The sequence below is a fragment of the Camelus bactrianus genome, chromosome 17 (assembly GCF_048773025.1).
Source record: "Camelus bactrianus isolate YW-2024 breed Bactrian camel chromosome 17, ASM4877302v1, whole genome shotgun sequence".
NCBI classification, from domain to species: domain Eukaryota; kingdom Metazoa; phylum Chordata; class Mammalia; order Artiodactyla; family Camelidae; genus Camelus; species Camelus bactrianus.
Genome location: NC_133555.1, coordinates 20,402,925 through 20,425,154, shown reverse-complemented (window position 1 = coordinate 20,425,154; position 22,230 = coordinate 20,402,925).

Genomic DNA, 22,230 nt, shown 5'->3' with positions numbered 1-22,230 from the left:
CTCTGACCCCAGGGCCTGGACAAATGGATGGAAGCCTGGTGTGGCTTCTCTGCTCTTGGCTGTGTTCCCTGCACCAATTAATCACTGGACCCCAGCTCGACAGGCCCAGCTCTTTGCTTCTGCTCATCCTCTGGCTGTTCTGGTGATTATTCCAAGGCCTTCCCCAGATGGAATAATTTCTCAATGTTTTTTTCTTCCCCACTGCTTGATCTCATGTGCCGGCTACTGCAGAGACAGGGGCCACGGTTCCCTCCCACACTGACAACTGTAGTCAGTGAGGAACCCGGAGCGTCCCATGTGAGTTCAGGCTGTGTTACCCACTGTTGCCACCCTGGACGTGTCACTTGACTTCCCTAAGCTTCCTTAACCTTGGAAAGAGGATAATAATGACTACCTGCCATCTTTTAAGGAATCATTTTGATAATCTGATCAGGGATTCGTTAACTTTTTGGGGTTTTTTGGCCACAGATACCTTTGATAGTCCAGGAAACCTAGAAATCCCTTCTCAGAATTGTGTTTTTATTTTATTTTTTAAAATTTTATTGAGGTATAGTTGATGTAGAGTATTGTATGTTTCAGGTGCACAACACAGTGATTCATAATTTTTAAAGGTTGTACTCCATTTATAGTCATTATAAAATATTGGCTATTTTCCCTGTCCTGTAGACTATATCCTTGTAGCTTATTTATTTTATACATGGTAGTTCATACCTCCTAATTCCCTCCTGCTACCTTGCCCCTCCCCCTTCCCACTGGTAACCACTAGTTTGTTCTCTGTATCTGTTGAGTCTGTTTTGTTATATTCACTAGTTTGTTTTATTTTTTAGATTTCACATATAAGTGATATTGTACAGTATTTCTTTCTCTGTCTGACTTATTTCACTAAGAATAATACCCTCCAAGTCTAACTATGTGGCAAAATTTCATTCTTTTATATGAATAGTATTCCACTAAGTGTATATATACATATATTACACCATATTTTCTTTATCCGTTCATCTGTTGATGGACACTTAGGCTGCATCCATATCTTGGCTATTGTAAATAATGCCGCTATGAACATTGGAGTGCATGTATCTTTTCAAACTAGTGTTTGTGTTTCCTTTAGATACGTACCCAGGAGTGGAATCAGAATTGTTTTTAAATGCATAAAATACACAGGACTGCAAACAAAACCAATCATATCAAAGTACAACTGTCAAAGTATTAAAAACAATTATTCAGAAATAAGTATGCTTCAATAATGCATCAAATAACAAGACTTAGCAGTTGGTCTAAAGACTACTGTGATTTCAAATTAGTGATGAGACTAAGTGATACGTTCAGATGTCTACAATAGCAGTGAAGTGATATAAAAATATCTGTGATTTCATCTGGTGATGAATTCACAAGTAACTTTGGGACTGTGGTTTGTTGCCTGAATTCATAATTGAACAAAATGCTAAATTTTATTAACAGGCTAGGGAAAAAAATGCTTCCTCAAACTCATAGTCCCCCCAAAATTTATCTACATACTTCGGAGGGTCCATGGACTTCAGAGCAGGAAGGTCTGATAAAAATAAGTGAGATTTGTATGTGAAAATGCTTTGTAAACTGTGTGGTTTAATGCATTTGACAGATGGAGAATGATATCCCCAACCCCCACCCAAACCCATGAAGTTCAAGTTTCCTTCAATCTGTAGATTTCTTCTCCATTGGTTTCCCTTAAGAAGTTTTCAGAGGTTGCTTGGTTGGGGAAGAGCAATCCTTACCACACTGCTCATTAATATTCACCTAAAGACTAAGGAATCATGGCTCAGAGTTAGTCTGTTATATTCCTTATCCTCAGGTTAAGTAAGTATGTCTCTGCTGTGGTTCCTAACTCATTCACATTAGATGAGTAACGGAGAGGGTGAAGACTGGGCAGTGGACATGGTAAAGACAGAGCTTCTGAGGACATGTCCCAGCCCTACTGAACTGGAGTTGGCCCTAGATGATCTATCTTCCTTCCTTCCTTCCTTCCTTCCTTCCTTCCTTCCTTCCTACCTACCTACCTACCTACCTACCTTACTTCCTACCTTTCTTTTCAGATGCATTCTGGAGGATTCTAATGCACACTCAAGTCTATAACCTCTTGATTAAGGGACACTGCATCAATTATTAACCATCTTGTTTGAAGAAGCAGAGATGTTCTCTGGGCAGCACAGAAAATGGGCAGATGATTTTTCTGGACACTTTTTAGCTTGATTATTACCTGAGCCCACATCAAATAAACCAGAATCCATGCTCCAAGGTGTCCCTGTAATCTTTTCCTCAGACATCTACCTCAATTAGAATGGCTGGGAAAGAAACATCTCCACTCAAGATGGAATCCCAGTTCCACTATCACCTTGACACTGCATAAACCCTTTCAAGAGGCAAAAAGAAAAAGCCCTGGCATTTAGGTAGGCAAACCACCAAGAGCTTATTCCAGCATCCTACCACAGAGTTATATTTTGGAGTATCAGGAGAGTGACACCCCAAAACTGAGATATGTCACATGCTGAGTACTGACTGGGGGAAGGCAATGGGATGAAGGGTAGAAGTGAGATGACCTCACCATGAAAAGCCTCAATCCATTTTGGTGACCTTTTCCTGGACACAAAGAGCCCAATTCAGGGACTTCTCTACATCAGACACTCAGAGCTCCCTGATGTTTTCCTGGTCTCAGAAACAGGGCAGAGGAAGCAGAAAAGAAGAACATTATAAGTAGAGTGCTTCCTAGGAAGGAGCCGCCGTGGCTCATTCTGTGAAAGTTTTTCTTTCTCCACTCAAGAACTTGATGGGGGGTAAAAGAGGATGTCTCCAGAGAAAGATGGAGACAGAGAGAGGAGACATAAATGATCTCCGTCAGGAAGAACTGATGATTTGAGAAGATACTTTCCCCATGCAGGAGACGTTGAATAAATTGATATTAATGAACTGCCCTACAAAACAGAAACAGGCTCACAGACATAGTAAACAAACTTATGGTTACCAAGGGGAAAGGGGGTGGGAAGGGATAACCTGGGAGTTCGAGATTTGCAACTACTACTACATATAAAATAGATAAAATCAAATTTCTTCTGTATAACACAAGAAACTATATTCAGTATTTTGTAGTAACCTATAATGAAAAAGAATATGAAAATGATTATATGTATATGTATGACTGAAACATTATGCTGTTCACCAGAAATTGACACACTGTAACTGACTATAATTCAATTTTTTAAAAAAGAAATTGAATGTGTATGGTTGGTAGAGAGGGACACACAAAAATGCTACTAAGTATTTTTCTCAGATGTCCCTTTCTTGAAGATTTCAGCAAGCTTCTGGGAATGTTTGGTGCTCTCTCCATACGGCATAACCAATGATGGAAACATTTCAAAGCGAGCAAACATTTGGAGGCTGCCAGGGATTTGGAGTTCTGGGAAACAGCAACAATCAGCAAAAGTGAGCAGCTGTGTGAGCAGAGCACCCTTACGCATGTGATGCTGCAACGAACACTGGTTCCACTTCCCTCTCCCCACCACAACAGCACTGTTCCTTCTACTTTGAGACTGCCCTGTTCTGCAAAGAGAAGCTAGAGAGGGGGCTCAATTTCTCCCATTTCCCTTGAATCCACACAAGCCCAGGCTCCTTTTCCTGGTTCCTTCCAAAGAACATATGCTAAACACTTGTTTCTCCCAAGTGGCCTCCTGCCTGCTTTGTGCACATTTTGGGGAGAATCAGAGCCTAAACCCGAGGGCAGCAAACTCTGGCCTGTGGGCCAAATTCTGCTGGTGCCTATCTTTGTAAGTAAAGTTTTACTGGAGCACAGCCACGCCCATTTACTGACGTATCATCGTCTACGGCTGCTTTCTAGCTACAGAGGGAGAGTTGAGCAATGGTGATGGAGAATTTACAGCCTACAAAAATGAACTATCTGGCCCTTTACAGAAAAAGGTTTCCCACTCCTGACTTAAGTAATGGAGACATGGGTCAAAAATAAGGGATTCAAAGAGTTACAGGAGGACATCTACATTTCTGATTTTGAGAGCAGAAAAGCAAGATACATAGCTTGCTGTTTGCAATACAGTAAGTAACTGGACAGTCCCTGCGTGCCTAACCACTGTGCCAAGCACTGTATAAGCATTTCCTCTTCTTAGCTCTACGAGGGAGGTGGTGTTATTCCCACTTTATAGTGGAGGAAACTGAGGCCCAGGGATGTTGAGTCACATGCTGCAGACATCCAGCTAGTAAGTGGTAGTGTGGGAACTGGAACCCAGGGGTGATCCCAGAGCCCACAGTTTTGAGCAGTCTGTCCTACTGACTGGGTCCACATTATAAGAGAGCATGGGAATGGCTGCTTCATTTGCACAGATCAATGATGCCTACAGGCTTAGCTCTGGCTGGCAGGGGTAGCACTATTACAAAAAATCTGGATTCCTTAGGTCTTTAATGGGCCCCTGAAGCCACACTTGAAATGTCCTGGTGGAGGGTGGGGTAGGGAGGATCTTCATGCCCAGTTGTACTAGGCTGCCTTACTAGATTTTAAGAGAAGAATCAATTATTATTAGTGATGTTGCTTTTCACTGTTTTGAAAATTTGTTACAGGATGAAGCTGAAACTGGAAAATTAATCCCCAAATCGGCATAATAAATTAAACTTTCAAAAAATCTGTGTCGCCTTTCATCTAAAAATCTCAGATGACTTCACACACAGTTACTCGTTACTGTTTTACTACTCCCTTGGGGACTATAATGGAGTGTGGCTGCTTCGAGACTTCAAGAGTCCCTTCAAAGTTGTTTAATTTTTTTCCCAACTCTTTCTGGCTAAAGCAAGCACTTCACCAATATTTAGGGAAAAAAAATGCCGTGCACCGATTTCTCTTTGTACCAACTGGCATTTACCTAAATTAGTATTTCAGGCAGAGCCTGGGTTCCAAAGACTATTGTTTATGCTACTGGGCATAGTTAAAAGAAAGAAAAAAACAAGCCTCAAGGGCCAAGTAGAAGCAAAATAGTGCTTAGTTCACAATCTCCTTTTACAAATTGAGGGGTTCAGGTACACAAGACAAAGATGGCGGCTCCACGTTTAGCTTTTCTTTAACAAGGAAGTTGGACATCCTCACACCCCATCAACCAGTAACTACATGTAAGAATTTTAAGCCCTGAGCCCCGAGCAGGTGCCAGTTCTGTAGGACGAGTTGTGTCAGTGGCCTCCACAGAGTGAAGGGAGAGGAGTGAAACTCTGGATTTATATTTATTTTTCATCTCAGCTAGTTATATTACGATTGGTTTATGCTTTTTAGCATACACATCATGTCATTCAGTAATGCATATGAGTAATAAACAGATATTCAGCAATTTTTAAATGAAGGGGCATGTAGACAAAACTCACCATTTTACATTCCTTATCTCAGCATTTGAGAAGCAATAGGCTTTCAGGGGTCACAAACTGGAATCCCGCAGGGCCAAGGACACACACTCCACCCAAAATAGGCAGCCGCCCACGCCATTTCCCACCAAGTGTCTCCATGTGGAAATGACCCAGCTGGATAGCTGGATCTGATTTTTCGAATTTTCAAGAGAAGTTGAAAAGGTAATTTTTATGTGAAATCTTATGATTTCTGTGTGAAATTTCACTATACTTAAATACAGGAAACTTTTAAAAGCAACACTGGGCTAGCCAAAAAAAAACCCCCCCAAAAAAACAAAAAACCCAAAAAACAAAAAACAAAAAAAATTACATCTGTTAGCCAGATTTGACCCATGGACCGCCAGTTTGCAACCTCTTCCCTAATGTTAGATCCAAAAACTGTTGTAGTTAAATAAGGGTGCAAAATGCAACAGAAAGGGGTTCTTCTTAGATAGTCCTAATGCAGGTCAGTATATTAAACGTTCTGAAAAGTAGTTCAAGAATGGAACCTGTCAGCTTTGTTTCAACCACTGCTCCCCCCAGATTATCAGCCTGTCTGCTTCCACATTCCAATAACCTGCAGAAGCGTGGCTGCTAAGAATATCTGCTGGCAAATACTGCACATTATCATTTAATCCTGCCAATAACTGTGCAAGGAAGGTCTTGCTGTTATTATTCCCATTTTATACATGAAAACAAGTGAGGCTCCGAAAGTGAGGAAAATTGTTTAGGGTCGTAGAGCTATGGAGGGCCAGATTCTGACTCTGACTTTAAAGCTGAAACTGTTTCACTACGTTTCATAACTAAGCTCCCTGCAAAAGAGCCTGTGGATTTTGTTTTTCTGGTAACTGGTACAGTAACAATTTCAGAATTTGTGATCTGTTCTTTGGTAGGATTGTTTAAGAAGAAAACCCATATGCTGTAGAAATATTTCAAATGACACTGGTTCCATAAATCGCACAGGCACAGAGGTCTCATTTCATGGCCACGTGTTCCAAGTACCATCACCTCCCTTGGGGACACTGTGTGGATCCTGTCCTCCACACCCTGCCCTGCCCTGCCCTGGGTGTTCTGAAGCAGCTCCTTTGGCCCTCCCTCCTCCCTCCTTCCCTGAACTCTATCACCTTGCTCCCCACCCAACGCCAGCCCTGGTTCCACTGGCCTTGACTAACTCCCTCTGCAGACACCCAAGTGAGAGCCAGAGGGAGAGGTAGGTCAAGGCCTGGGATGATCAAGGAGGAGATCTGGGAGGTCCTGCTCTGTGGGACGGGGGTTTCTAAACAGACTAGGGTGGCTGGGGCAAGGCCAGGGCTGAGAAGGGGTAAGGAAGCCCTGAACTGTGACCTGGCCCCTCTCACACCATTTGGACTCTAGATGTAGAGTGAGGGCTGCCATTGGGACAGCCTCGAGCCAGCTCCATTCCCAGGAGTGAGGCATCCAGTCCTGTTATGTCTTAAAGGTCCCCATGAGGATCCTTCATCTCAAAGGGGGAATTCACCCCTCCCTTGGCAAGCACTCTCGGGCTTAACTAACCAGCCTTAATGGGAGAAAGGTCATCCCCGGCCTGCACAGAAACTCATTCTGCTATGTTTCTCTTCACTGTCTCTCCAGAGGCCCTGAGGGACATGAGTCCCCACCCTCCACGTATTAACCTTTGATAAACTTGAGGACAACAGAGCAGAGGAGCTAAGAACATCAGAGAGAACTGAGTTTGAGTCTCAGAGCATTAATAAGCTGTGTAACCTCGGACAAGTTACTTAACATTTCTGAACCTCAGTTTCTTTATCTGTGAAATGGGGTAAAGACAGAGAAACGAAAGCATACATCCATACAAAAACTTCCCCATGCATACATTCACTACAGCCCCAAAGTAGAAACAGCCCAAGTGTCTATCAACCGATGAAGGGATAGACAAAAGGTGATGTACCCATTACCACGGAATACTACTCAGTCATGAAAAGGAATAAAGCACTGATACATGCTCCAGCACAGATGAACTTTGAAAACATTATGCTCAGTGAAAAAAGCCAGTCACAAAAGATCATATATGATTCAATTTATAAGAAAAGTCCAGAAAAGGCAAATTCATAGAGACAGAAAGTAGATTAGTGGTTGCCTAGGGCTGGTGGAGGGGGAATGGGGAGTGAGTTTTAATGGGTATGGAGTTTCCTTTAGGGATGATGAACATGTTCTAATGTTGACTGTGGTTATGGTTGCAAACTCTGAATATACGAAAAACCACGGACTTATATATTTTAAATGGGTGAATGTATGGCATGTGAATTATATCTCAATAAAACTGTAATTTAAAAAAAAGTAAAAATACCACAGTATCTATATAATAGGGTTATTGTAAACTTTAAGTCATATAAGGCCTGTAATGTGTTCAGCACAGTGCCTAGTAAACAATCAACAAATATTCTTTTAAATTAGCATAACAATGTTAATAATAATCAATATATAGTTATGTTTATATCATATAGGATCATTTAAAACAATAATTATGATACAGAATATATATGTAACTATATGTTAAGGATGAATTATCATAAGAAAAATTATAAAATAGTTATTACTTCACTGTTTTTCCTTCCTCTTAAAATTTTCTGATTTTGGAATAGTCCTTCAATTTCTTAACATTATTAAATTATTTCTGATTATTTTGAATATTATCATGTTACATTATATATATATGATATATATATATCTCATATATATGCCATACTATCACAACTACCATAACATATAACACATCCATAAGATCATTACTATATATTATCATATATATATAAGAATACTTATTTCATGCTACATGAAGGTATATAATACATTACATTGCATATGATACATTCTAATTATTACAAAAGATGACATTAGTAGTAGTAGTCACCCTGTGACTGCTCTTCCTCTTTAACCTTTGTAAATGTGGAATGGTTTCCCCAGTTCTTTGAATGTTTCCTGGCCCCTGATATATTTGGAAAGAAAATAGCTCTGAGTTCAGAGAAATTAAATTACAATCATGACTCTAATTCAACTGCCTCATGTAGCTGTAGTCAGAAAACAGAAAAAAATACCCCGCGGCCTGCACCCCTATATCTGGGGAGAGTGAAGGGGACCCTTGGGTGTCCCGACTGTCCCACACAGTGGCCCCGGAGAAGGGCCCTTTCCTCCCAGCCCCCTGCTGAGTCCCCATGTGCCTTCCCTAAAGGGATCCTGGCAGCTTCAGGTCCCAGATTCCAGGCTGCACTCTCCTGGCCTTGGAGATGGGGGCACAGAGATGTTGCAGCCTAGCTGTCCCATTTTTCTTAAAACGGCAAACCAGAGCTCCTGCTTGAGCTGGTAACAAAGACATCATTGAAGCTGGGTGTCCATCTTCCATGAACAAGCAGGGGACAAGACAATGATCTGCACAGGAGGTGTTTGCTGCCTGCCTTCCCCACTGAGAGCTTGGGAAAGACTCGGTCATGGGTGAATGCAGGACTTCTGACAAACCACAGCTGGGCTGAGATGCTGCAACTTCAGAACTGTTTCCCCAAGCCAGGCAGGAGGCCTTCTGGAGGGAGGCAACAACAGCCCCTCCTCCCCTCCAAGCCCCACAGTTCCAGACAGTCAGTGTGGTTTTCAGAAACAGAACCACCATGACATCTTCCTGGAGAAATGTTAGTTGGACTGAAATTCCCCTGCCAACTAGGTTTCCCTTAAGCCCTGCTAACCAGAGACCTGAACAAGGATTACCTTCCTTTCTACCTTCCTTCCTTCCTCTCTTTCTTTCCTCCTTTCCTCCCTTCCTTCCTTTCTTCTTTCTTCCTTCCTTCCTTCCTCTTTTTGTTATTTTTTCTTTTTTAAAATATTATTATTTAGTTCCTTTTAAGGATTCCTGGACAAATTCTCCCTTTACTTGTCATTTCAATTAATTTGGGTGAAAAAAACCCTAATTTTTCAGGTATTTCTGGGGATCCCTGGAGGTTGTGCCTGACATGGTAACAACTTTCTTATTATTAGATATAAATCTATCTATATATCTACACAGACACATATATTTAATAAGTGCTTTTGAGGGGAAAAGGAATTTATTCATTAAAGCAACCCCCCCAACTCCTGCCCCGAAAGACTGCTAAAAGCAAAATCATTTAGAGGAAGAGGCTTATTAGCAAATTGGAATCACAAAATATCCGAGCTGGACTATGCAGCTATAATGAGGGCCGGGGTAGCTCATGTTGCTTCCCTATGTGGATGAGGAAAAGGCAGATATAACCACGTCCCAGAGCACCTGGCACAGGGCTGATAAGTGGATGGTGGGAATGCACTTAGTTCCTTACTTGCCCCCTAGGCTGGGCATCCTTGAGGAAGGAGCAGTCTGCCCAGCCAGCCATTCATTGGAGCCCGGGATCTGGTTCACCCGTCCTTCCCCCTAAAATTAATTCTAAAAATGGACGTTCAGAGACACAAACTGACTTTGTCCAAGGTCACACAGCCAGACAGTCACAAAGCTTTTCTGGATGAATGGAGCCCTAACAGCTCTCTCTAATGGTGCCCCTTCAACCCAATACCTCCCAGACCGCAGCATCTACTGGGGCCCCAGAGTGTTTTGTAAACTCTTGAGTTCTCAGATAAAGAGAAAAAGACAGGCCCTGGAGGGGATCATTTCAACACCGTTTCATGCAACATGGATGGTTTTGAAAGGAGGAAAAATAAAAGGGTAGGACGAAAATGGAGGGAAATTTTACAGAGATTTAGAAGGAACGAGGGACTGCAAATATTGTGATATAGACACACAGTTGAGTATGGATTCAATCCTTATATATGGTATTCCTCAAACATCACATTTCTTAATATAACCACCAAGCCAGTTTAATTTTGATTTTGAGCCCTGATCCTGGCACAGTGGTAGGAATCTTAGCCTAAGTCATTGTGGGGATTCCTCACTCTTAATCTCTAGGGTTGAATTCTGTGCCAGGGGTGGTATGGTGGGGGTGCCTTCTGGCTGTCAGAACACAGAGGTGGCTTTGGGGACACCACTGCCACCATCTACAGAAGCTGGTTCTAATGCCTGTGACTGCTTCAGCACGAAGTTTGAGAAATAAGGCTTATTTGCTGGGCTGCCTAAAATGCTTCGTGGAGCCATTTCTCTGGAGATCTTGCCATTTCCTCGGGCATTGCTAGGAAGCTGAGCCCTGGTCCATGTTCCTGTTGGCGCCAGCCTCTTCCCTCTATGCCTCTCCATGCTCATTCTCAACCCCATCCTCTTTGCCTCTGCCCTCAGAATGACAGGATCTCTCTGCCTTCTGGCTTGCCACCGAATTTTGTTGGATGCTCAGAAGCCCAGAACCTGCTATCTGCTCAAATGAGGGAAAGGGTAAAGGAAAAATGTGTATACTGAGAACAAAATGAATTCATACGTCAAACTACTCTCCAGCCCAACAGAGGATTTTGCTCCCAGATGAGACTCTGAAATTATTCATCCTAAACCCTGTATTTTGCAAACTAGGACACAACATTCAGAGAGAAAAGGTGATTGCAGTGTAAAAGGTAAGATGCACAGGGGAAATTTTCATATGAAACAGGCAACATTTTATATCTGTTTCAGTAGTGCATATGTTAAATTCCAGGAAAAAGTTGGCTTTGAAGCTAAAACAATACTTTCGTCAAGTGAATAAACACCCTCCATCTTTACACGTTTTAAGTGCTTGTTTTCAGATACAGAGGATTTTTCTTAGGAGTCAGTTCACCTGCCTCCTAAAGGCTTACTTTTGTTGGGATATAGCATGCTCTTTGAGATCCTTTTCCTCAGAATGTTGCTATAAAGAAGAATTTATGGCCTGCTCATTTGTGCAAGCAAAATGCTGAGATAGGTCTCCTAGGGGAGGTGTTTTCTTTGGTGATTTCACCATCCAGAAGCCAGCATCTCTCAGTAATAAGACCAACAGCCCTGTAAACCCCACTCTCTGTCCTCGCTTGGTATTTAATATCTGAATATTCTTCAGTTAGGCTCATTCAATTCACATATGAATTTGGTGAACTGACTGGAGGTTATGGACTTGTTTGATGCGTGGAGTAGCAGTCAGCTTACAAATTCTTGAAGCCAAGATGGAATCTAAGCAAGGGCCACAACAGGCCTGAGAGATCTTGTGACAATCATTCAATAACTCCACATGTACACTTGTTCATTGGTCTTGTGAAGGGGGAAGGATTCCATGACAGGACTTCTGAAGACAAGGGAAGAAGGAGAGTGGTGACAGATGGTATGAAGAACAATCTCACAGATCCTCCCGCATGCTCACAGGTGGCCTGTGAGGACCAGGGCAAATTCTAGGCAAGGAACTTAGTCTGTGGCTATGGACAGTTCGAGTGGCCCTGATATGACTAGCTTTTTCCCAAGTGAGACTTAGATATAAAAACAATGGATGCCAACTTTTATTTGGCACTTTACTCATTCAGGTTCTGGTAAACTCATTCACTTTTCAGCCATCACAATCATCCTATGAAACAGGCACTGTTATGGTCCCCATCTCACAGGTGAGGAGTTAAGCACAGAGAAGTTTAGTTACTTGTTTTAGGCCACAGAGCAGAGCCATTATGTGAATGCATGTCTCTCTGACCAGCCAGGCAGCAGCCTTAAATTAACCAAATTGCTAGATTACCTCCGCTGGATGTACTGAGTCCCTTAGCATGAGATGGTACCCCTGCACGTTGTGCCCTTCAGGTTAGAGACTATCTGGGTGACAGATTCAGTTGGCAATAGAGACGATGTGAATTTGGTACAACGTGGCCTCCTTGGTGTTCAGACTTAGCCATGTGCACCAGTTTGCTCGGGGCATTGCAAAAGAGTATGTCTCAGCTCTACTTAATAATAGTTTAAGTCTTAAAAACACCTCCCAGGAATTATTTTAATGGCTTCCAACATCAACAAATGAGACGATGTCCAGAAGAATTGAGGGAAAATTAAAATTCATGAGGAGAATGGAGGAAAGCAAACAGGTAATTTGTACCTGGCACGCTCAAGAGGCCACCCCGTACAAAAATAAACAGAAGACATGTGTAGGAACCCACATTTATAGACCTGTCCTTCCATTTACCCACTCATTCATTCATCGATTCAACAATTCTTTACTGAGGACCTATCATGTGCTTAATCCTAGAAAAGACAGCAAAGCATGACAATCAACAGCATGGACTCAAGCCAGGCTGTTTGGGTTAGAAACCCAGCTCTGCAACTTACTATCTTGGGCATATTACTTAACCTGTTAGTGCCTTGGTTTTCTCATCTGTAAAATGGGGATAACTCTCTCTGCAACTTTCAAGTACCTAAATCATAGCGAGGATTAAATGAGTTAATATATGTAAAGTGCTTAGAAGTGACAACGGCCCATTGGCAACACTACTTAAGTCTTTCCTATCATTAGATAGTAGAGAATTTGCCCAGTTGCTGAGGGAAAATCCTGGGAACAGCCTTCATTTTCCTTCTTTCCCCTTCCCTCCACACAAAATCTATACACAAGTCCTATCTCTTTCTCTGTCTCCAAAGTATATCTCCCCAATCTGTCTACTTTTCTCAGTCTCCACTGCTCCCTAGACAAGGCCACCATCTTCTCTTCCTTGGACCACTGCAATGGCCATGTCTTTGCCTCTTTATAACCCGTTCTCCACAGTGATCACAACAATCTTGGTAAAACACAGATCATTCCATTGTGTCTCTTACAACTCTACCCTTGGTTTCTCACTCTACACAGAAGAATATCCAAACTTCTTACCATATCCCAGGTGAAGAGTTGCCAGATGAGAAACAGGACTCCCAGTTAAATCTGAATTTCAGGAAACAGAACTTCTTTTGTACAAATATTGCATGTGATATATTAAAAATGACTTACTGCTTACCTGAAATTCCAATTTAATTGAGTATCCAGTAATTCACTTATTTATTTATTTAGCCCAACCCGGTAGCCCTACTGAAGGCGGCCTCTGAGGTGGAGCTCTTTTCACTGGACGTCACCTCATCTTCATTTTGCTAGTGCCTAATGGTCATCTTTTCATCTTGAGTATCTTTGCATGCCCTTATTTGCCATCTATATAACTACTTTGATATACTGTACAAATCTTTTGCCCATTTTGAAAATGGGTGACTTGTCTTGTGGTTGCATTTTGAGGGTTCTTTCTCTATTCTGGATACAAATTCTTTATCAGATATGAGTTTTGTAAATAATTTCTCCCTGTCTGTGTCTTGTCCTTTCATTTTCTTAGCACTGATCATTGAATCTTAGTTGTCTTCTTCCCTGTAACTCTCCACTACAGGACTATCTTTTCTTTTCTTTCTTTTTTCAATGGACATACTGGGGATTGAACCCAGGACCTCGTACATGCAAAGCACACATTCTACCACTGAGCTCTACCCTCTCCCCTGTAACTACAGGACTGTCTTTATCTCTACACCAGGTGCCACTTTCTGAAATGCTCTTATTTACTATAGGCCAGTGCTCACTACGATGTGAATGCCCCAGGGACAGGGATTTTGTCTATCTGAGTCATCACTGTATTTTCAAACCTAAGATCTATGCCTGCAGATAATAAGTACACAACAAATACTTGTTTAAAAAGTAGTAATAACATCCACTAATACTTCCTAAGTGCTCTACTAGGCTCTAGGCACCCTGCTAATTACCTCTCAGGATCTACCTCATTTAAAACTCAAAATAATACTATAAGGTAGGTTCTATTATTACTTCCATTTAATAAGTTAGTACTAAAAATATTATAATATAATGATGTGCTGGTTATTAAGCTATTTTAGCTTCATATTTTCTATGCTCTGCTATCCGATGCTGGGATTGGAACTCTAGAAGCCCCACCTCTGTTTTGCCAGCAGCTTTCTCTCAGGCTCACCAACAGGGGATGCTAGAGTGAGCTGGAAGGTTGGAGGAGGGAGAAGGGAGTTGCTCCTCCTGGCTTTGCTTGCTGTTGCCTTCAGCAACTCTCCAGCAATAAGCTTTAAATGTGGCAGAGTCTGTTGGCTCCAGTAGCAAGAGATGGTTCCAGGTTGTAGTTTTCGTCTATTACCAGAACCAGGTGCTTCAAACTCTCTCAGAGATACCAACAGGTTCCCCAATTTTTTGTTCCCCTAATACTTGAGATGGTGGCAAGTTTCCTGCAGTTACCACCTCTGTGATACCCTAGTGTCCTTGTTTTGCCTTTCTGGTTTTCTTATACATGGCTAACAATACTTTCTGTTAAATTCTTTCTGATAAAATCATTGCGATCCTGACTGACACCGGAAACTGAGCACAGAGAAGTAATGACCATCAAACTAATAGCCACGCAGGAGTACAATGCTTATACAATTAGCTTCAACAAAAGGAAGAAAGTCAGAAATGCCCCTTGAGAGGAAAAACCAAAACAAAGACCAACTTGGCAGTATCTGTGAACATCTATTACAGTGCATTCCCAGAAGATGGGAACACACTGTATGAGCTTGGTAACTCCCACTTGGAGCTGGGGAGGGACAATTCTTAGAAAAGTGATGTTGGATAGACAATCTAATAAATACTCTTTTCATCCTTGTTTCAGATCCAACCCAAGTACTGCTTCCTCCCTGAAACCTGCTGTGGCAGATATTCTCAGATGCTCCTCGGTCCCATAAAGCTTTTTATTTCTAGCCAGGGTTCCATGATAGAGAATGCAAAAGTCAGAGTCATACTCTCACATCATCCAGTGAGCCAAGGGAGTGGGGGACTTATGACCCAATTCTCGCCAATGAACTATAAGAAGAAATCTCTGGAGGAGGCATCTCGGGAGAAGTTTGTTCAGAGATGCGAAGAGACTGTCCCTCGTTAAAAGTCCCTCTCTTTTCTTTGCTGCTCTGGCTACCTCCTGCCTCCTGCCTTGTCCTGTGGTTGAGATGCTTGGAGCTGTGGCTGCCATATTGGGCAATGATGCGACAACCCCAAAGATGCAGAATTACTGAAGAGGACAGGAAGAACCTATGTCCTTGATATCTTACTGAGGCAGCTTCAGACTGCTTACTAAGAAATTAAACTTTATGGTTTATGTCACTGTTAATTCAGTTTTCTGCTTCTTGTGTCTTAACACGTTTTACTCGGTACATCTTCCAGCCTCCAAAGTTGCAAGTATCTTTCTTTCCTCTTGGCTCCTAAATCCTTCTTCTGATTTTCCCTGTAGTTTTTTTTTCTTTTTTTTGGGGGGGGGGGGCGGTTAACTTTTATATATTTAAAAGATTTATAAATACATCTTCTTTCCCCTACTAGACCTCAAGCTATTAAGGCAATAATCCACACAACCTCTAGTAGAGTACCTGACACAAGGGAAAAATTTAATGAAAGAACATGCATATCCTCTACCTATATGTATGCATTTCACGTACATTTATATTCACTGCTCAGCATTTATACTGTGAGAGGAATCTTAGCTAAAAGCAGCAGCTCTGGACTCAGAACTAGGTCCATATCTTGGCTCAACCCCCTTGTTTAAATCCTTATATCTCTGCATTTCACCATGCTCCGAGTTTCAGTTCCAATATCACCTCCCCCAGAAGCAATCCATGCATGCTCTCCCAAGTTTAGAAGTATTGTTTTCTTCTCCTTAACTCATCACTCCCTTTTCTGAAATACAGAATTTTAATTTTTTACATACATGTGATCATTCTACCTGCATGTTCCTACCACTTGGTTTTTTGTTCACTTAATGTATCCCAGAAAATCTTTTTAGTTCTACATGGATAGATTGACCTTATCTGCATAGCATTTAATAGTATAGATTTGGCAGAATCTAATTATTCTGTTATCAATGAACATTTGTGTTGTTTTCAATTTCTTCGCATTCCATGAAATTCCACAATTAATGTGCATGCTTCTTTCCACCAATGTGCAGGTAATCCTCTAGGGTCTAGGGTAGATACCAAGATGTAGGCTGGTTGGGTAGATGGATAGACAGATTTTGAAATTTAACAGACTGCACCGAACAACCTCAAATTAAGTAGTAACAATTAATAGGAGTTAAAATCAGCCAACTGCTCTTTCCTTGACTTTACTTATCTTCTCAAATTCTGGAACACTGGCCATGAGGGGCCTTTCAACTAGTCAGAACAGCATGTTGTCCTGGTGCATCACCTATCACCCTCGATTCTCTGTTTGTGGGGCAGTGTGGCTGATGAAGGGGAGAGTACAGGTTTCCCAGTTGTTAGAGAGCTCATAAATCAGGAATCAAATTGATGTATGGGCCCTGCTGCAGAAAGGCAGACAGTCCTTCAGAAATGCAAGAACAATGGAATGATCTCAGTGTCGGGTGCCATCCTAAGATCAAGTAAAAGGGGTCTGGATAAAGAGGTGACTTCACCGCTCTTACAACTGCATGGAAAATGCAGCTGGTCCAGGGAAGCATTACTTTCAGGCAGATGAGATGCACAGGTTCTTCATGAAAAACACCATGACATTAAAGATAAAATTCAACACCATCTCAATTAGGTGAAGACTGCTTGGGTAGAGGATGAGAAATTCAGCATGTTACGAAAAATTCCCTGCTGGTATTTTAATAACCTGCTTATTAAAAATTACTATTTCCCTCAAAGGGAAACCTTTTAGCATAGATTTAAAACATCTAGGTAGGACAAGGGTAGGACACCTTTTCTTAAGAACAAATGAATAGCCTCAAAGTGTCCACTGGAAGTGAGCTTAGTTTGAGAAATAACTAAATTCAATTATACATTTATTTTCATGAATACTTACAATAATAATAACTATATTATAACATAATATGAATGTATAATATATAATTTATAGAACATAATGTATAATAAAGTATATATCATAGCTATAAAATATATAAAACATGAAAACAACATGAAGTAATAAGAAATAAAATAATAACATTTAATATTGTTATACTAATAATAGCTAATACTCATGAAATGCTTTCCATGTGCCAGGCCCTGTTTTAAGTATTAAAATAGGTAATTTCTGTTAAGTTTACACAAAGAAACCAAGACTTAGAAAGGATGTTAACATACCAAAGGTGACAAGAGTTTATAAAAGGAGAAGCTAGAAGTTTAACCAGGGTGATATGGCTCCAGAATCCACACTTTTAACTGTCCTAGTATGCAGCATTCTATGCTGGGCATTATTACATATGCTAGAGATAAAGTTAACTCATCCTGAAAGATGTTACAGTCTCCCTGGGGAGAAACACATCAACACAAACAACTCCAATACCAGGCAGAATAGATAATGTACCAAGCAGAAGTTCTGGTGGCAAGCAACAGAAACTAACCATCTGATTTAAGCAAATAAAGGAAGTTACTGTAAGGATGTTAGTAACATCACAATCACTGGAAAGACTAATAACTAGTATTAGGAAATGGGCAGAGACAAAGTAAGACTATCAAAAAGCAAGTTATTCATCGTGGAATCTTCTTTTAACCAGATAATAACTATGATTAATATTGAAAGAAGAAAAAAAGTTGAAAATCTAAGGAAAGTCTTACTTAGTTTGATAAACACACAGTATCCAGTGTTAACCTCACTGAATATGGCTTTAGAGTTTTCTTAACTGTCTAGTATGATTGAGAATAAAAATGAATTGTAAAGGTCTGGCTGATTTTCACTTGAGGGTGTTATGAGGTTGTATCTGAGATGCCTTATTATCATGGAGTTTTCTGGATGTTGGAAAGAGGCAAAACAAAGCATAGGTGAAAGGGATCATCACAGTCCCCTGAAGAATTTAAGTGCCTAAGTAAGCCCCTTGACTTTACTAAACATCTAACAAACAACTCTCAATGTTGATAATAAGAAGTCACAGAACAAATGTGTGATCTTTGGGAGAAAAGAATTTTTCTTTTCAGAGATGATTTTGGCACTGGACTGATGCTCATGAAACTTTAGAAGATGACCCAGGCAGAATGATGCCATTGGGGGAATAATTCTCTCCCTGACTTTGAGTTTCTGCCGCCCTGGCCATCATACATTTATGGACCCACCAATAGCACCTTCTTCCTTTTTCAAATAGTGTAAAATTAAATTCACTTCTCTTACCTTGAGCACACACAGATGGTTGGTTTATTTGCTCTGGGGTTTTGATTGTGTTTTCAAGTCCCTACTTGAAACCTCTAAGAACTTATCTAAAAATCATCACCAAAGTTGCAAATCCAGATTTTCAGATCAGGAAATATTCTCTGATTTATGAACTGTACATGCTGGGTGTAACTGATAAAGCCTCATCACTCATCACAGACAATTTTCCCCAGTTCACTTCTCCTTCCCTCCCTCTTTACGGCTCAGAACCCTTGTTGAGATGAGATCATGACAACATAGCCTGATTAACCTTGGCAGTCAGGCAGCTAACACTGGCTTCAGTCCCTCAGACCGGCCAGGGACCCCCAACGTCCAGCTGTATACACTGACATGATGTTCTTCTGAACTCAAATCTGCAGCCTGCCAGGCAAACACCTGGATCCACTCCACTGATACGACCTGTGCAGACATTTGTCTGTCTTCTGAGAATTATTCTTCATATTCTGGAAGACATCAGAGTTCATGTAGTTCCAAATCCAAAATGAAAAATGACATCTGGTTTACGTGCTACAAATTGAAAGGGCCTTATTACTTCTCATACCTGGGGGTCCCTAATCAGAATAATCCACTTTCCTCCTTCCCTTTCTCTTCTTCTTGACCTCACATTCTGTTTCAAAGTTTCCAAGTCAAAAGTATAACCAACTTAACTTAGAATAACTTCCTGCTCTTTGTCTGAAGAGAAAAACCTCTCTCCTCTTTTCCAGTGGTGGGAGGAAGAGATTAATCTCCCAGGGAAAGAAAATCCTCTGCCTGGCTTGAGAAAGACCAGAACTAGAACACGCGTCTTCTGACTTTGCATCCATTACATATGCTAGAGTCATAAATCCAATTGTCTAGGTAGCCAGATGAGTAAATGTAAAAGGGGGAAGTGTCCACATGAGTTTTATAATGGTACCTGTGGCCACGACAGTTACTACTTACCAAATGTTCTACGTATTCCCTTCTGGCCAATGGACTATGCATGAAATCTGCTTGTATCACTTGTGGGTCTAGGTTGTTAACAGCTGGTGAGCCTCCTTGTCCTTCCTCCTCAGCTGTGGGGACTCTGGAGCTCACTGTGTAAGAGGGAAATGATTCCTGACCTGCACTCTAAATTAGGTAGAAATAAGTCTTTATGGTTAGGCCAATGAGATCTTCAAGTTTTGTCCAGAGCGGTAGTTCATGTTAATTACCCAAACACAGCATCTTAACTTGGGTATTTGAACACAGACATATTTCGTTTCTCAAACTTATAGACATGTTCTTCACTGCCCCGATGGCACATACTGTCTTCTTTCTTTCTAAAAAAATCGCTATTTGCAAATTTTATGTTGGATAAGGAACTACTATCTGAAATTTATAAAGATCTCAGACAACACAACAACAACAACAACAAAACCCTCAAACAATCTAATTTAAAAATAGACATGTTTCCAAAGAAGACATCCAAAAGGCCAATAGATACACGAAAAGATGCTAATACCACTAATCATCACAGGAGTGCAAAGCAAAACAACAAGATACCACTTCTCACCTCTGAGTGACCATCATCAAGAAGATGAGATAACAAGTGTTGGAGAAAAGAGGACCCTTCTACACTGTTTGTAGGAACGTAAATAGGTTCAGCCATTACAGAAACAGAAGGGAATTTCCTAAAAAAAATTAAACAAAGAACTACCTTAAGATCCAGCAGCTCAAATTCTCGGTATATATCCAAAGGAAATGAAAACAGGATATTGAAGAGGTAACTGTAACCCTATGCTCACTGCAGCATTATTCACAAAAGCCAAGGAAGAGAAACAATCTAAGTGTCCATCAATGGATGAATGAATAAAAAAGATGCGGTACATATATATAGTGGAGTATTATTCAGCCAAGAGAAAGAAGGAAATCCTGTCATTTGTAACATGGATGGACCTTGAGGGCATTATTCTAGATGAGGTAAGTCAGACAGAGAAAGACAAATACTGTATGATCTCATGCATATATGGAATCTAAAAAAGCTGAACTCCCCAAAGCAGAGTAGAATGGTGGTTACTGGGAATTGGGGATGGGGAAATTGGGGACCTGTTATTTAAGGGTACAAACTTACAACTTATAGGTAAGTAAGTCCTGGAGAGGTAATGCACAGCACAGTGATCATCGGCAATAATACTGAATGATAAACTTCAAAGTTGCTAAGAGAATAGATCTTTATTGTTCTCACTACAAGAGAGACATTATAATTATGTGGTAGAGGTGTTAGCAAATGCTATAATGGTAGTCATTTTGCAGTGTATAAATATATCATGTCAACATGTTATACATTAAACTTACATTACATGTCAACTACATCTCAATTTTTAAAAAATTTTAAAAACTAATGACAGTGGCTAATATTTGTCATCACAGTGTTCCTTTATATAGGCATGGTTTACAAATGAGGAAAGCAAAGCACAGAGAAGCTAAGTAACTTGCCCAAGGTCACACAGCAAGTAGAAGTAGCGTTGGCAGATTTAACAAATAAAAGTACATGGGACATGCTTATACTAAAAATTATTCAATGTTTATCTAAAATACAGATTTAGTAGGGTTTCCTGTATTTTACCTGGTAACCCTCAGTAGGAGGGGCTACCCAAATTTGAACTCAGGCAGTCTGACTCCTGAATCCATGATATTACTTACATGCTACTCTACTTTTCAGGCTATTTTAAGTTCTACACTTTTGTTAAAAACACGAGGAAAAGAAATATTTCATTTTCCAACTCTATTTGTGACAAAAGATAGATAGAAGTGGACGAGCGCAATTATAAATGGCCAATGTGTTGAAGCCACAACACCAGACAGGCAACAGGGAGTCTAGTGGGGACTATGGCAAGTTTGAAACCATATGCTCCATCTGAAGATAACAGTCTCTACTAAGTATTATAGATGACTGCCATGTGGGAATGCAGGCTTCTTTTAAAAGAAAGCAGAAATCCCAATTTTAGGCGGGGGGGGGGGGGTGTCCCATTTTTTTTTCCTTTTCCTTTCTTTAAAAAAAATTTCATTGAAGTATAGTTGATTTAATGTGTTAGTTTCAGGTGTACAGCAAAATGATTCAGTTACACTTATACGTATATATATCTACACATATATTCTTACACATACACATATATATATCTACACATATATTCTTTTTCAAATTATTTGTTAATTATAGCACAGGGAACTATATTCAGTATCTTCTAATACGCTATAATGGAAATTTTCCCATTTTAAGAGGTTGGTAACTCAATGAAAATAATTATAACCCTATGTGGGTCCACACAGTTCAAGTCAAAAAGCACAGGTCTGTAGGCTGGAATCAACCATCACTGCATTTGTCTTTAGATTGCTGGGAAGTCTCGCCTTCCACTCAGCCTTCTTCCTACTGAGAAGCTAGTTTTAAGATCACCATCAAAAACTTGAAGTCATTATGAGGTGTGTATTTAATTTAAGTCAGTAGCTAGTCCTGAGTCTCTACTGGGACAAGGCGCTGTGCTGAGCACTGCAGGGTTGCAGACATGAGCATGTGCCAGCGTTCATCTTCCCTCCTATCTCATAGGTCATAACCAGACAAATCAAAGGAGCACCAGGGCAGACTAGGGGAAGACTGCTAAGACAGGGAGAGACCTAGTGTCAAGTGTGTTCAAATAAAGAGAGGCATCTGGCTGATTCACTTCGAAAAAATTTCACTAAGAAGGTGAAACTTTTGCAAGACTACAGACAAGGCACGGTTTCAGCAAAATTAAAGAGAGTTCAAGAAAAAGGGAACAGC